General features: G+C 37.6%; 1 protein-coding gene across 12 annotated transcripts in view; it reads right to left on the reverse strand.

The window, feature by feature from the left end:
* The window catches only part of PDE1A (phosphodiesterase 1A), a 390,387-nt gene that overhangs the window by 225,976 nt on the left and 149,118 nt on the right, over nt 1-15,293 (reverse strand).

Raw genomic sequence — 15,293 nt, forward strand, 5'->3', positions numbered from 1 at the left:
TTGAGTTCATGTTCAAATTTTATTATTTTCTCATACATATTTTTTCAGTTTCTTAAGTTCAGAACACCCCAGCGCCATCCCCCCCTCACCCAAAGGCCAGACATTGCATTTGATTGATAAGTTTATGAAGTCTCCTTCAATATATAACATTTTCCCCTTCCCACTCTTTTTTATTCATGCCATTTATCTGTTGAAGGAATCATCTCACTTGTCGTATAGAATGTCTATGTTTCAGGTTTCACTGATTTTCTCCTTATACTTCTCATCACCTTTTTTTTTTTTTTAACAGAAGACTACACTGGGGCTGAGAGAGATTAAATGATTCATCTGTTGTTGCATAAGTAAATAATAAACTTAGGGCTGCAACTCACTCTCCGTTGTTGAATCTAGAGCTTTATGCAATCTCATGAAAAGGCAGAGCAAGAAGTTTGCAGATTGGAAACTTGGGATGGGAGCCCATCCTATTTTCCAGCTGAGTGAACTTGGGCATGTTATCTAAACTCTCTGAGACTCATTTTCCACATCTAAAAAATAAGGATAATAAAACTCTCCTTACAGAATTGGGAGTGATGATTAACAGGTAAATATATAAAATCCCTTCGTTGCCCATAGTGAACACTCATTAAATGGTAGCTGCTTTCACATTATTATTTCAAGATTTATAAACTATCCTTTTGGAAAGGAAAATGTTAGTTTTTATCTAAAGTAGTAACATATTTTGGTTACTCAACCGGCCTAGTTGTAGGGAGTTAGACTTGGATAAAAAATTGTTAAACAGTCACTAAATATTTTTTAATATCAAATCAAGCAGGAACCATTGTATATATCACCTTAGATTACTTCCCCATCTTTCTATCTCAAATTTGATCTGTCTCAGCAAGGCCAATCCATTAGGATATTTAGTATCCCTCTCTATTTCTGCATTCTGTCTGTCTCTAATCACATCCCCAAAAGTCACCTAACAAGCATGCCTAACTCACTGACTCCCTTTCCTCTTTTCACAAGCCCATGCAGTGTACATTCTTATTAAGCTAATCTTCTTGATACATTGTTTTTATATAATAGCTTATCACCACACAGGTTTATTGTTTCATTTTGTTAACATCTATTTAGAAGACATAAAATATAATTATGTGTAGCCTATTTAAAACAGAATTGATTGCTTAAAAGGCAGCTGCAATAAAAATATAAGTAAAGTGGTCTCTTTCCAGTTTGACAAAGCATTTATTGGAAATAAGGGGGAAACGTTTCATTGTAGCTTCATCTTTAACAAGATTACCTCTAGTGAATTTCAGGTCTCTGGGGTGTCATATAAATAAAGTAGCACATTTGCAGAACACTTTGAAGAAGTGGTCAGCAGTGATAAATCCTGAAGCATAAGTCAAGGAAGATGAGAAGAAAAAGAGACTCAGAAAAAAAAAAAATTGGCCATCAGGTAATGCCTTCAGACCTTGGAGGAGTTCCATTGATATGGTGAGAACTAAAGCCAAATTGCAGTGTCATAACAAATAAATTCGAAATGAGGAATTAGAAGCAATGCATCAAAACCAAGTGTAGTGCAAACGAAAGGTTAGAGATAAACTCATTACTTGAAATGAAGGTAAGTGTAAAAGAAGCCTTAGAAAGGAGTTTCATTGGCTGGGCGTGATGGCTCACGCCTGTAATCCCAGCGCTTTGGGAGGCCGAGACAGGTGGACCACCTGAGGTCAGGAGATCAAGACCATCCTGGCCAACATGGTGAAACCCTGTCTCTACTAAAAAAATACAAAAATTAGCCGGGCATGGTGGCAGCCACCTGTAATCCTAGCTACTCGGGAGGCAGAGGCATGAGAATCCCTTGAACCTGGGAGGCAGAGGTTGCAGTGAGCTGAGATCACACCACTGCACTCCAGCCTGGGTGACAGAGTGAGACTGTCTCAAAAAAAGAAAAAGAAAAAGGAAAGAAAAATAGAAAGGAGGTTAATCTTTTTCCCTGTGAGATAAGAAAAAAGGAAGAAAGGGTAGCTGATTAATTAGTTAAATTTTGACATGGAGATGAACGAAATTAATAGGTCGCATGCCTAATGGACTCTAGTTCCTTGAAAGGATCATAACAGACAGTTTGCTGAGTGTTAGGCTGAGTGTTTGAGGAAACTTGTAAAGGTTTCAGACAGTTGGTGAGAGAATGTGAGAGACTGATGGGGAATAAAGAAGAGCTGACTGTGCCTGAACTTTTATTTAAGGATGACTGGGAACAATGTCAGGCAATTTTTCTTAAGCACAACCCAGGCAAGGAACAGCTCAGAGGGGGCAGATGATTGATCTGAGATTTGACAAGAACCCAGAACCCAGAGAATGTGGAAAGACTGCTGTTGCTGGTGAGACTGCTATTAGATTTAAAATGAGTTCCAGCCTGGGTAGCAAGAGAAAGCAAGCCAAGAGTGAGTGACAAACTGGAAGGAAGAGATTATGATGAGCTCGTGTGTGTTATAGAAGGACACAGAAAGTGGACTTTTAAAGTTCAAGATCTCAAAGACAGGACCATGTGAGTGTGCTGTTGAAACAGAAAAGTTATGGGATTGTAGGAGATTAGGAGTTTGTTGAATGAATTATCACTGAATATGCTGAAGTTACAATCTTTCAAGAGACTTCAGAAACCTTCTAGCAAAGACCCAGAAAAAAAGAAAAAGGAAAGAAAAACTGCGAAAAGAGGCTCTAAAGTCTTACCACAAGATACAGCAAAAGAGGAGGAAGACTACTCAAATGCAATCAATTAACATGTCTGAGAAATACAAAGAAAAAGTTTTCCCAGAGGTATAGGCTAGGCAGAAAATCTTAGCCCATCCAAAGCAGCAGCTGGATGGAATCACAACTTAATGTCATTTCATTCTAAAATCTTTGAAAAAGATTAGAACAACAGTTCCAAAAAAAGACTACAAAAAAAGTAGTTATAAAATACGCACTATAAACATTTCTTAAATATAGACTTCTTCCATATTAAATTATTCTTTTAATACCTACAGGCATTAGTTTCTATTTAAGATCAAGGCCCTGCCAAGTTTTGTTTTATTAACAGAAGAAAACCAGAAGAAACTTCCCCAAGCAATATTTTAATTGAAATGTTATTTTTATAAAATGACTATCAGGTCTCCTGAGACAAAAACTTATTCTGATAAAAGTTTATTGTTAACAGGACTTCAGGAGCTGAGCAAAGGGAGAAGATTGCAACAAGCAATGAAAAGCTCCCAATAAGAGTACAAGCAGACTGCCCCACAATGTTTCAGCAGATAGGCAGAAGAATTGACACATTTACAGTTTTGCCCTAATAGACATTTTTAAAGTTTTTCCCTAACAATTTGCATACTGGAGATCTGGGAGGTCATGGATGCTCTTTAGGATAAAAATGACTCCTCTCAAAGGTGATAGTAATAACCATTTGTTTAGGTGTTCCTAACACATAGTCATGTCTTGCCTCATTAAAAATCATGCATGATTATCTTACTTTTATGATAAATGTTAAAATGACCTACAAAATGAATTAACATTTATTTATTTATTTAGAGACAGGGTCTCACTCTGTCACCAGGCTGGAGTGCAGTGGTGCCATCTTGGCTCACTGCAACCTCCGTTTCCTGGGCTCAAGGGATCCTCCGACCTCAGCCTCCTGAGTAGCTAGGACCACAGGCATGCACCACCACGCTTGGCTTTTTTTAATTTTATTTTTGTATTTTTAGTAGAGATGAAGTCTTGCCATGTTGTCCAAGCTGATCTCAAACTCCTGAGCTCAAGCAATGCGTCCACCTCAGCCTCCCAAAGTGCTGGCATGGGCCACCATGGCTGGCGAACTCTGACATATTTTTATTACTGTTAATTGGCATAATTTTTTTCAAATGTGCATATCTTGACTTGCATACCAAAATGTGAGTTTTCCGAAGATACAGTAAAACTTTGGTTTTACTTTTATTTACATAACTCTTGTATTTATACAACTCATCTACGGCATAACTGCTATGAGGAGGAAGGTATCGTGTTTGACATTACATAGGGAAGAAGCATTGGTAAAAATGTGGAATTTATCTTAACTAAAATGTTAGGTGTATAGCATAAATTCAATAACTGATAAATAAAATAATTGTGATCATTTTATCTATATTTAAGTGGGAATGGGTTTCAATTTTCTCTTTTAAAAGGCATTTTTAAGAAAAACTTTGAACATGTCACAGACCAGGATGTAAAAATAGTGACAACAAAGAATTAAACACGTAACACTGTTATATGCTGATATTACAGCAGTTCCTTAAGTACTTTCTAATTTAGTGAAGAATTCAGAGCTAGACAGGATTGGGACTGGAGAAACAAATTTCACCCCCTAGTCTGACCCTGAAAAGTGAGAAGGTACAATGTCTAAGAGGGTGCTATGCCAGAATCTCAGGTACAAATTCCAAAGTTATTCATACTAGAGAACCAATCTGAGGGGCAATTCAGAACACAGAGAAATTCAGGAACTGGCTGATTGCTCAGGAGTGAGGCAGACCAATGGTTAGCACTGGGAAGTGTTCCCGTAGGAGAAAAGGCTCAAACACCAAGATGAGTCATAAGACAAAATTCCATTTCCTGTACAGAGGGACAGGCTGGAACAAGGCAGCACAGAAAACAGAAATGTCATAAGGACAGTGATTAAGGAACAGTGTGCAGGCCAGGGATCCACTCATGACTTAGGAAATGGGACTAAGACAAAAGCCCAAGCCCTGTGCACTGGGACCCTATGTAGTGACAAGGAGAAATTGTTGAGGCTGAGCAGTTTCACAACCTCACATAATGCCAGTTCTTACCTGTGGTTGTCTGTGAAGAAGAGTAGAATGAAAAAGACATCACAGGGGCTTCAATGATTTACTTGAGTCAGGCATCCTGAATTTTGGGGTTTAGTATCAAACACTGCATTATAACAATGGAAGGGGAACCAATTACTATACAATCTGCCTCTTTTGGAATGGCCTCAGGGGTGGCCTGGGCTGCATGTGGTACTGTCAGGAGAACAACTTCCAACTTCAATAAAATGGTGGAAGGCAAAGCCAAATGACAAGGGACTGCTAAGGAAAGAAGGAGGAAAGAGGGCAGAGAAACCAACAGTGTAAATTACTTCTTCGACAATCTATTAATGTCAGTAAAACCACATACCTTATGTTCAAAAACTGGAAAAAATTAATCATTAAGTGATTTGGTCATGATGGGCTTAAAAACAGAAATTTAAAGGCAGTTCTAAAACTCTAATAAATCATTGTTTTAAAGTTCTCACACAGCTGAAACAGAATAAGGCTATTTCATAAAATTTCCTTGAAGTAAATATTCAAATTTCTCATAGAAAAAGTCACAGATTGCTAGAAATGTATTATAGCACTTCACTTGAGAAACATAGAAGTAAAGGAGTGAAGAAGGAGAAAGGATAGAATTTAGTGACTAGTAAGGCTGAAAAATGAATTTTTTTTTCACATGAGCTTGTTTAAAGGCAGAAGGAGGAATTAAGGCAGGGACAGATTAAAAATGCATGTAACAAGAAATGCTTGGGGGAGATATATGACAAGAAAACAAGAAGAAATGTTATTAATATCACAGGAAAAGAAATCAGATTTTCACATGATGACTTCATTGAGCTGCCAAATCACGTGCAAATGTTGTAAAGGGACTAAAAAGATATGCAGTAAATAGAAAAGGACAAAAACCAATAAATATTAATGGCTTTGCCACAGCAGTCATTCAATTATTTAATCAATAAATTTTTACCAAGTATTTGGTGAATGGTGGAGGAGAAATATTAGATAAAGTACTAATGTTCAAAAAATTAAAATTTAGTCAATCCACATATATGATTAGTCAAAATTTCTTTATAACATTTACTTATTATTTTTTCATATGTGACATTTAAAATTTATATGTACATTTATTCATGGGTCAAATTGAAATAGATAACTCTCAAAGACTGATATGTACATTCTATGATAAATATCATCATGAACACTTGAATATTCATATAGAAAGAATAAACTTTATCCCCCACCTCACACCATAGATAAGAATTATTTCAAGATGAATAAAAAATCTGCACATAAATGATAAAATTATAAAGCTTATAAAAGAAAATATAGGAAAATCTTTGTAACCCCAGCACAAGCAAAAATTTCTTGAGGCACAAAAATACTAACCATAAAAGAAAACTGATAAAGTTAACTTCATCACAATTAATCTTCTGCTATTTAAAAGAGATAGTTTTAAAAATACCATTTAGAAAATAAAAATTCAAGTAACAATTAGAAGAAAAAATTCATCAGGCATATATCTGACATAAGTCCTACATACAGATCATATTAAAATCTTCTACATATAAATAATTAATAGAATAAAAATGAACATAATACTAGAATAAACACTTCACAAAATAAGATACACAAGTGGTGAATAAGCACTTAAAAAGATGTTCAATATCTCTATAGCCAAAAGGGAAATACAAATTAAATCCGATGATTTACCACTTTTGTATTAGTCTGTTTTCATGCTGCTGATAAAGACATACCCAAGACTGGGCAATTTACAAAAGAAAGAGGTTTAACTGAACTTACAGTTCCGTATGGCTGGGGAAGCCTCACAATCATGGCGGAAGGCAAGGAGAAAGTTTCATCTTACATGGATGACAGCAGGCAAACAGAGAATGAGGAAGACGCAAAAGTGGCAACACCACATAAAACCATCAGATCTCGTGAGACTTATTCACTACCACGAGAACAGTATGTGGGAAACCACTCCCATGACTCAATTTATCTTCCACCAGGTCCCTGACACAACACATGGGAATTATGGGAGTACAATTTGAGATGAGACTTGGGTGAGGACACAGAGCCAAACCATATCATTCTGCCCCTGGCTCCTCCAAATCTTATGTCTTCACATTTCAAAACCAATCATGCCTTCCCAGCAGTCCCCCAAAGTCCTAACTCATTTCAGCATTAACCCAAAAGTCCACAGTCCAAAGTCTTATCTGAGACAAGGCAAGTCTCTTCCAACTTTGAGCCTGTAAAATCAAAAGCAAGCTAGTTACTTCCTAGATACAATGGGGGTACAGGTATTGGGTAAATAGAGCTGTTCCAAATGGGAGAAATTGATGAAAATCTGAAATCTTCCAGGACAGTCAAATTTTAAAGCTCCAAAATGATCTCCTTTGACTCCAGGTCTTACATCCAGGTCACACTGATGCAAGAGGTGAGCGTTCATGGTCTTGGGCAGCTCCACCCCTGTGGCTTTGCAGGGTACTCTCTGCCTCCCAGCTGCTTTCACGGGCTGGCATGGGGTGTCTGTGGCTTTTCTAGGCACAAAGTGCAAGCTGTAGGTGCATTCTGGGGTCTGGAGGATGGTGGCCCTCTTCTCGTAGCTCCACTAGGTGGTACCCCAGTAGGGATTCTGTGTGGGGGCTCCAACCCCACATTTCCCTTCTACTCTGCCTTAGCAGAGGTTCTCCATGAGAGCCCCATCCTGCAGCAAACTTCTGCCTGGGCATCCAGGCATTTCCATACATCTTCTGAAATCTAGGTGGAGGTTCCCAAACCCCAATTCTTGACTTCTGTGAACATTCAGGCTCAACACCATGTGGAGGCTGCCAAGGGGTGGCTTGCACCCAATGAAGCCATGGCTCAAGCTCTACGTTTGCCCCTTTCAGCCAAAGCTGGAGTGACTGGGACACCAGGCACCAAGTCCCTAGGCTGCAAGCAGCATGGGGACCCTGGGCCCTACCCATGAAACCATTTTTTCCTCCTAGAACTCCAGGTCTGTAATGGGAGAGACTGCTGCAAAGGTCTCTGATATGTCCTGAAGACATTTTCCCCATTGTCTTGGGGTTTAACATTTGGCTCCTTGTTAATTATGCAAATATCTGCAGCTGGTTTGGATTTCTCCTCAGAAAATGGGATTTTCATTCCTATTGCATTGTCAGGCTGCAAATTTTCTGAACTTTTATACTCTTCTTCCTTTTTAAAATTGAATGCCTTTAACAGCACCCAAGTCACCTCTTCAATGCTTTGCTGCTTAGAAATTTCTTCTGCCAGATTCCCTACATCATCTCTCTCAAGTACAAAGTTCCAAAAAACTCTAGGGAAGGGGCAAAATGCTGCCAGTCTCTTTGCTAAAACATAATAATAGTCACCTTTGCTCCAGTTCTCAACAAGTTCCTCATATCAGCATCTGAGACCACCTCAGCCCAGATTTCATTGTCCATACTATTACCAGCATTTTGGTTAAAGCCATTCAACAAGTCTCTGGGGAGTTCCAAACTTTCCCACATTTTCCTGTCTTCTTCTGAGCCCTCCAAACTGTTCCAACCTCTGCCCATTACCCAGTTTCAAAGTCACTTCCACATTTTCGGGTATCTTTTCAGCAATGCCCAACTCTACTGGTACCAATTTACTGTATTAGTCCATTTTCACACTGCTGATAAAGAGATACCTAAGACTGGGCAATTTACAAAAGAAAGAGGTTTAATTTGACTTACAGTTCCACGTGGCTGGGGAAGCCTCAAAATCATGACAGAAGGCAAGGAGGAGCAAGTCACATCTTATTGGATGGCAGCAGGCAAAGAGAGAATGAGGAGGATACAAAAGTGGAAACACCTGTTAAAACCATCAGATCTCATGAGACTTATTCACTGCCATGAGAATAGTATAGGGGAAACTGCCCCCATGATTCAAATTATCTTCCACAGGGTCCCTGTCACAACACATGAGAATTATGGGAGTACAATTCGAGATGATATTTGGGTGGGGACACAGAGCCAAACCATATCAACTTTTAACCCAAGTGGGTAAAAAAATTATGAAAATGATATTGACATACTTTGGATATTTGTCCCTGCCCAAATCTCATGTTGAATTGTAATCCCCAATGCTGGAAGTGGGGCCTAGTGGGAAGTATTTGGTTCATGAGGGTGGCTCCCTCCTAGCTTGGTGCTGTCTTGGTGATAGTGAGTTCTCATGAGATCTGGTGGCTTAGAAGTGTGTGGCACCTACACCCCCGACCCTTTATCTTTCTCCTGCTCCTGCTCTCGCCATATAATATGCCTGCTTCTGCTTTACCTTCTGACATGATTCAAAGATTCCTGAGGCCTCCTCAGAAGCAGATGTCAGAGCTATGCTTCCTGTACAGCCTGCAGAACCATAAACCTCTTTTCCTATAAATTACCCATTCTCAGGTATTTCTTGATAGTGATGCAAGAACAGATTAATACAGACATTGTCAAGTGTTGACAAGAAAATGAAGCAAGTAGAACTCTCCTAAATTGCTAGTGGAAGTGAAAAATTGTATTACAATTTTGGAAGTTAGTTTGGCAGTTTTTCATAAAGCTGATTATACAATCTCTTTTTGACCCAGCAGTTCCACTCCTTGGTATTTACTCAAGAGAAATGAAAATATGTGTCCACAAGAAGACTTGTACAAATATGTTCATAGTAGCTTTATTCATAACAATCCCAACATGGAAATAAACCACACGTCCACAAATAGAAATTTGATGAACAAATTGTGTTGTATTCATACAGCAAAATGCAATTCAGACAGTTTTTTTTTTTTCTGAGATGGATTCTTGCTGTCGCCCAGGCTGGAGTGCAGTGGCGTGATCTCAGCTCACAGCAGGCTCCACCTCCCGGGGTTCACGCCATTCTCCTGCCTCAGCCTCCCGAGTAGCTGGGACTACAGGTGCCTGCCACCTCGCCCGGCTGATTTTTTGTATTTTTAGTAGAGACGGGGTTTCACTGTGTTAGCCAGGATGGTCTCAATCTTCTGACCTCGTGATCCGCCTGCCTCAGCCTCCCAAAGTGCTGGGATTACAGGCGTGAGCCACCACACCCAGCCCAGACATTTTTTAAAAAGAATCAAATACTGATAACAAAACAACATGAATTATCTCAAAAATATTACATTGAGCTAAAGAAGCCCAACACAAAAGTGTGCATAATGAGTCATTTCATTTTTATGAAGTTCTAGAGCAGGTAAAACTAGGCTACTGTAATACAAATTTGAACAAGATTGCTTCTGGGTGAAGGGGGCGTATCAATATTGACTTGGCCATGAAAAACCTTTTTGGAAAAATAAAAATGTTCAATGTTTTAATTGGTGATGTGTTTGCATACTGTGTCAACAACTGTCAAATTTTATTGAACTAAGTACTTAAGACCTGTGTTATACTGTATATAAATTATACCTCAATTAATTAAAAATTGCGACAAAGTGATTTCTAGGAGTCCCTTTCTACTCTAATACTCTTGTCATCACCATAGTAATTTTCCAAGTATTAGCTGTGATACAAATAATTATTGAAGGAACTCTGTAAGTTATACTTAGACCCATCTGCATGTTACTGTCTTAAAGCTTAACACTATGTAACTGTTTAATGAGGTTCAATATACAACTAATGAACTATCCAAATAAAATGCTACCATATATGACTCATGTTATGTAGTGTATTGTTCAACAGCTGTCAATCTCAAATCTTCTGACTTTACATCCAGTCAGAACTACATTACTATGAAAATCCTGCTGTTTTGTTATTACAGCTTTTTACTACAAAATCTTTGTATTATCCAGTATTTTTGGATTTTTAAAGGTCATTCTTATTTTAACATAGCTTTATCTGTATCAAAACTAGATAGTCCTAATCTAAACATAGCATTTGTTCAGACTCTCAGCATGTCCCCAAGGGCAACATGAAACAAGTTGAATTTTATTTTTGACAAAACTTTTAAAGTTAGTTTTCATGAAGATTATGTTAAGCAATTGAAAAATGAGAATAAGGATGAAATAGTTTTGTGTAAATCCCACTGATACCTACTTTCACAATTTAAAATAACAACTTTCGTTTTATCAGTAGTGTAAAAAAAAATTCCATCCTAGAACTACTTAAATCTTTGCTTCATGCCAAATACTTCACAAGACAGAATAACAACATAATTACAATGTTCTAAAAGGGATTTAGCAAAGCAATCACAAAAGTCCTGCAATGTTAAAAGCCAGATATTAGATGCAATTCCTTCTCACTCTCTCTTCCATCCTGACATAAATTACAAATGTCAGTTTCTTTCAAATGAAACTGTGTGACTATCAAGCCTCTAGGAGAGATCATGAAAGCACATGGCCCTTGCTGACAGGATCTCTGCAGATCTTTTTTCTTCAAACTCAGAAACTACAGAATCCCAGCTGTTCAAATGTCTGATAGAAATAAGGGCTTGGACAAGTTCCATCTGGCTGAACTTTAACAGCACAAACAGGAATAAAGCAGTACTCAAAGGCAAGGATTTTGAATGACTAAATATTCCTGTAAAGGTAAACTGGAACAAAATGTATAGTAATACAACATAAAATAATTTAAGCATAAAATGTTAACAGGATTGTCCTCACTTCAGTATTCCATCTAAAATAAAGATATGCATGTTTATTTATGAAATATGTTTCTTTCTAAAAGTGGGTATTTTTCAGGATCATCTTGCTTAGTCTAAAGCAGTAGGAGAGGTTTCAGTGAGGATGAAGATCTTTTCTATTGTTCTATTCCATCCTTGATGGTCCAGGGACTTGCATGAGCCCCTTACTTTGCAGCAATTCACAGGCAAAGCTGGAAATTCTGGACTACCATCCTGATGATACACTTCTAAACATGGCAGACATAATCTACCAAAATCACATTTTCTTTTAATTTTGTTTTCTCTACCCTTTCCTTAATGCTTACTATGGTCCTTTACTCTATCATGCCTCTCTACATTTACCTATTTTCTCCCTAATTCTCCTCTTAAATACCAAGTCATCTTAGAAGACCCAGCTCCTCCTTTTTTTTTTTTTTTTTTTTGAGACAGAGTCTTGCTCTCTCGCCCACGCTGGGGTGCAGTGGCGCGCTCTCGGCTCACTACAAGCTCCGCCTACTGGGTTCACACCATTCTCCTGCCTCAGCCTCCCGAGTAGCTGCGACTACAGGCACCCACCACCATGTCAGGCTACTTTTTTGTATTTTTTTAGTAGAGACGGGGTTTCACCGTGTTAGCCAGGATGGTCTCGATCTTCTGACCTCGTGATCCGCCCATCTCGGCCTGCCAAAGTGCTGGGATTACAGGCGTGAGCCACGGCGCCCAGCCTCAGCTCCTCTTTAACTGTCCTAGCTTTCTATCTCTCCTGCCCGGGTAAAACAGATCATGCCCTTTGCCCACTCACGGCAATGTGATACATTTTCTTGTTCATTTTGAGAAGAATGGTATATGTGCTAATTTTATAACAAATAAAAACAATTTAAAATTTATCTTAAATGGGATCTTTTGAAAAAGTTATTTTGCAAAAATTTGAAATTTATGTTGCACGTAATCTTATAATTTTTCTCCTTAACTGTCTGTTTTCAATAAACATTTGTAGAATTTTTAATTGGGATAATTATTTCTTCAACTTTAGGATAGTTATAATTAGATAATTATAAGGATTATTATCTTTAGGATAATTATTAGGCATGGACAGTGCCTAATAGAATCCAGTTCACAAGGTAATCAGACTAATAGTTATTTAATAAAGCAATAAATATCACTGAATGAACCTCAGCTGGGCCATGACCAGTTACTATGCTGAAGAGCACTAAAAAATGCACCAGTATCCTAGAAATGAGAAGTCAGATACAGGGCACACTGTAGTGTGTCTGGGAGAAGAATACCTGTTGACTTTGTAGTCAAGATTACTAGCCATGGCAGATGTGATGGTTGTATTTGAGCCAAAGCAGTGATGGACATGGAGAAGTAGTAATGAGCTCTAAGCACTTAGGATCTAGAAGTGGTCAGGACAGGAATGTAGATAGTCAAATTCTATGATTACTCTGATATGATTGTGATAGGTTTTCTCTTTCTTCATGAATGTGTACTTTTTTTTTCTTTTTTTACATTTCTCAGAAGTAGAACTATTGAAGTTGTAACAGATTTTTAGCACAGACTATGTTGTTTTTCATCTAGAATACTGGGAGGAAGGGGAGCTTTCTATCAGCTCCCACTTCATCATCATGCTCTTTCTAGCCCAGTCATGAAACATCTGAATTCACTGTTGGGATATCTAATTAGGCCAAAGTGTGATTTAGAATAGTTGCCAGAGTAGTCAACGAAGCGTTACATTATAAGGCTCATAGGATGGTGGCGAATTGCCCTTTTAAAGGGCCTTTGTTGAATGTATTAGTGTAATGTCATGTGTTGCCCAGAAAGTACAAGTTGCTTATAAATGTTATATTAGGCCAGGCACGGTGGCTCATGCCTATAATCCCAGCACTTTGGGAGGCGGAGGCGAGCAGATCACGAGATCAGGAGTTCGAGACCAGCCTGGCCAACAGGGTGAAACCCCATCTCTACTAAAAATATAAAACTTAGCCAGGCATCGTGGTGCGTACCTGTAATCCCAGCTACTCAGGAGGCTGAGGTGGGAGAATCGCTCGAACCCGGGAGGCAGAGGTTGCAGTGAGCCGAGATGGCACCTCTGCACTCCAGCCTGGGTGACAGAGCGAGACTCTGTCTCAGAAAAAATAATAATAATAATAATAATTATATTAACTGAGTTTAATTTTGTTCCCAAAGAGTAACCATTTAGGTATGTTTTAATTTTTATTTTATTCTTACTGAAACATAGTCATTGTTTCTGGATCACATGTGTTTTTCACTAATCCCTAAATTGTTATCCATTTCTGTAACTATTATTATTTGCAGTGGTTATATTATATATAATATTAAGTTTTGACAATAAACAAATACACATTTTTGGAAAGTAGACTTCTAGGAATGACCCCCCAATAACCCTTACCTTTTTATAAGCTCTCCTTTGAGTATAGGTGGAAACTATAACTATGATAAAATATTACTCTGCCATGATTATGTTATATGGTAAAGCTAGACTTAAAATTAGTAGATTATCCAAGTGTTCAAATCTAATCACGAGTCCTTTAAAAGCAGAGTTTCCCTTGAACAGTGATATAAGAAGAAGGCAGAAGAGCAAATAAGAAAGATATAAAGCTAGAGAACATTTTGACAAATGGTTTGAAGATGGAAGGACTCAAGAACAAGGAAGAAGAGCAGCCTGTAGAAGCTAAAAGGTAGCCCCTGACTAACAACCAGCAAGTAAATGGAGACTTCAATCTCACAGCTATGAAAACATGTATACATATGTAACAAACCTGCACATTGTGCATATGTACCCTAAAACTTAAAGTATAATAATAATAAAATAAAAAATAAATAAATAAATAAAAAGAAATGAATTCTGCCAAAATATAATGCACTTGGAGATTTTCCCAAAGCTTCCAGATAAGAGCCCAGCCTAGCTAACACCTTGATTTCATTCTTGTGATACTCCCAGCCTAGTATGCTTGAATTTCTGACCCACAGAACTTTTCACTAATAAATAGGTGTCATAAGCTACTGTTTATAATAACTTGTTACTTAACCAAAGAAAACTAATACAGCATCTGAAATCAAGAGACACACAGCTTAGTTTACTGTTTAGAAAAAAAAAAAAAAACTACATTTTGAGGATATTTTCTTTTAGAGCAAAATATTCCAGAAACACACTACTATTCACTTAACATCTATTTTTTTCTATTTTTATACTCTCATATAGGCTGTACTAGAAGATATAAATAGATATCTTCCAAAATATGAATTACAGCATTTTGTGTAAGTTAATAATTAAAAGTCTGAAAAACATGTATGGAAAACATATTTAAAAGTAAGAAATGGTGCCAGATAAATTTAAAGTTTCTATAGCTAAATAAGTAAAATTGACCAAGATAATCATTAACTACACCTTACCACCAATACATTAAAATCCCAATTAAATATCTCTCTCATTCTGGTCCCAAGTCTTCTCCTTGCCTCATCTGCAATTAATCCCATTCTCCAAGCCTCTCTATAATCTACAAATAGCTTGGGAATTTCTCATGCCATTTTTCTAGTAACCTATTCCTTCCTCACTGTCTGTGCTCTCTTTTCTTCTCTTTCTATCCAATTTCCACACATACTTCAAGACATAGTTAAAGTCCTTCCTGAAGTTCTTGCAACCTTCTCTTGCTGTGAAAATCTTTTTTCAAATTCTCAAGTGCTTCTTATCTGTGCTGAGTTTTTGCTTTTCCATTTTATATATTTCCGTCATCTCAAATATCATCTTGAGCCATTAGTTAACTGATCTTGTCTCTCTATGTAGATTGTAGTTTCATGAAGGACAGAGATAATGTCATAAATACAGGAAATGACCAGTGTACGACAGTTTATCTTAATATTTAT

This window comes from Pongo abelii, chromosome 11 (genome assembly GCF_028885655.2).
Source record: "Pongo abelii isolate AG06213 chromosome 11, NHGRI_mPonAbe1-v2.0_pri, whole genome shotgun sequence".
NCBI lineage: Eukaryota > Metazoa > Chordata > Mammalia > Primates > Hominidae > Pongo > Pongo abelii.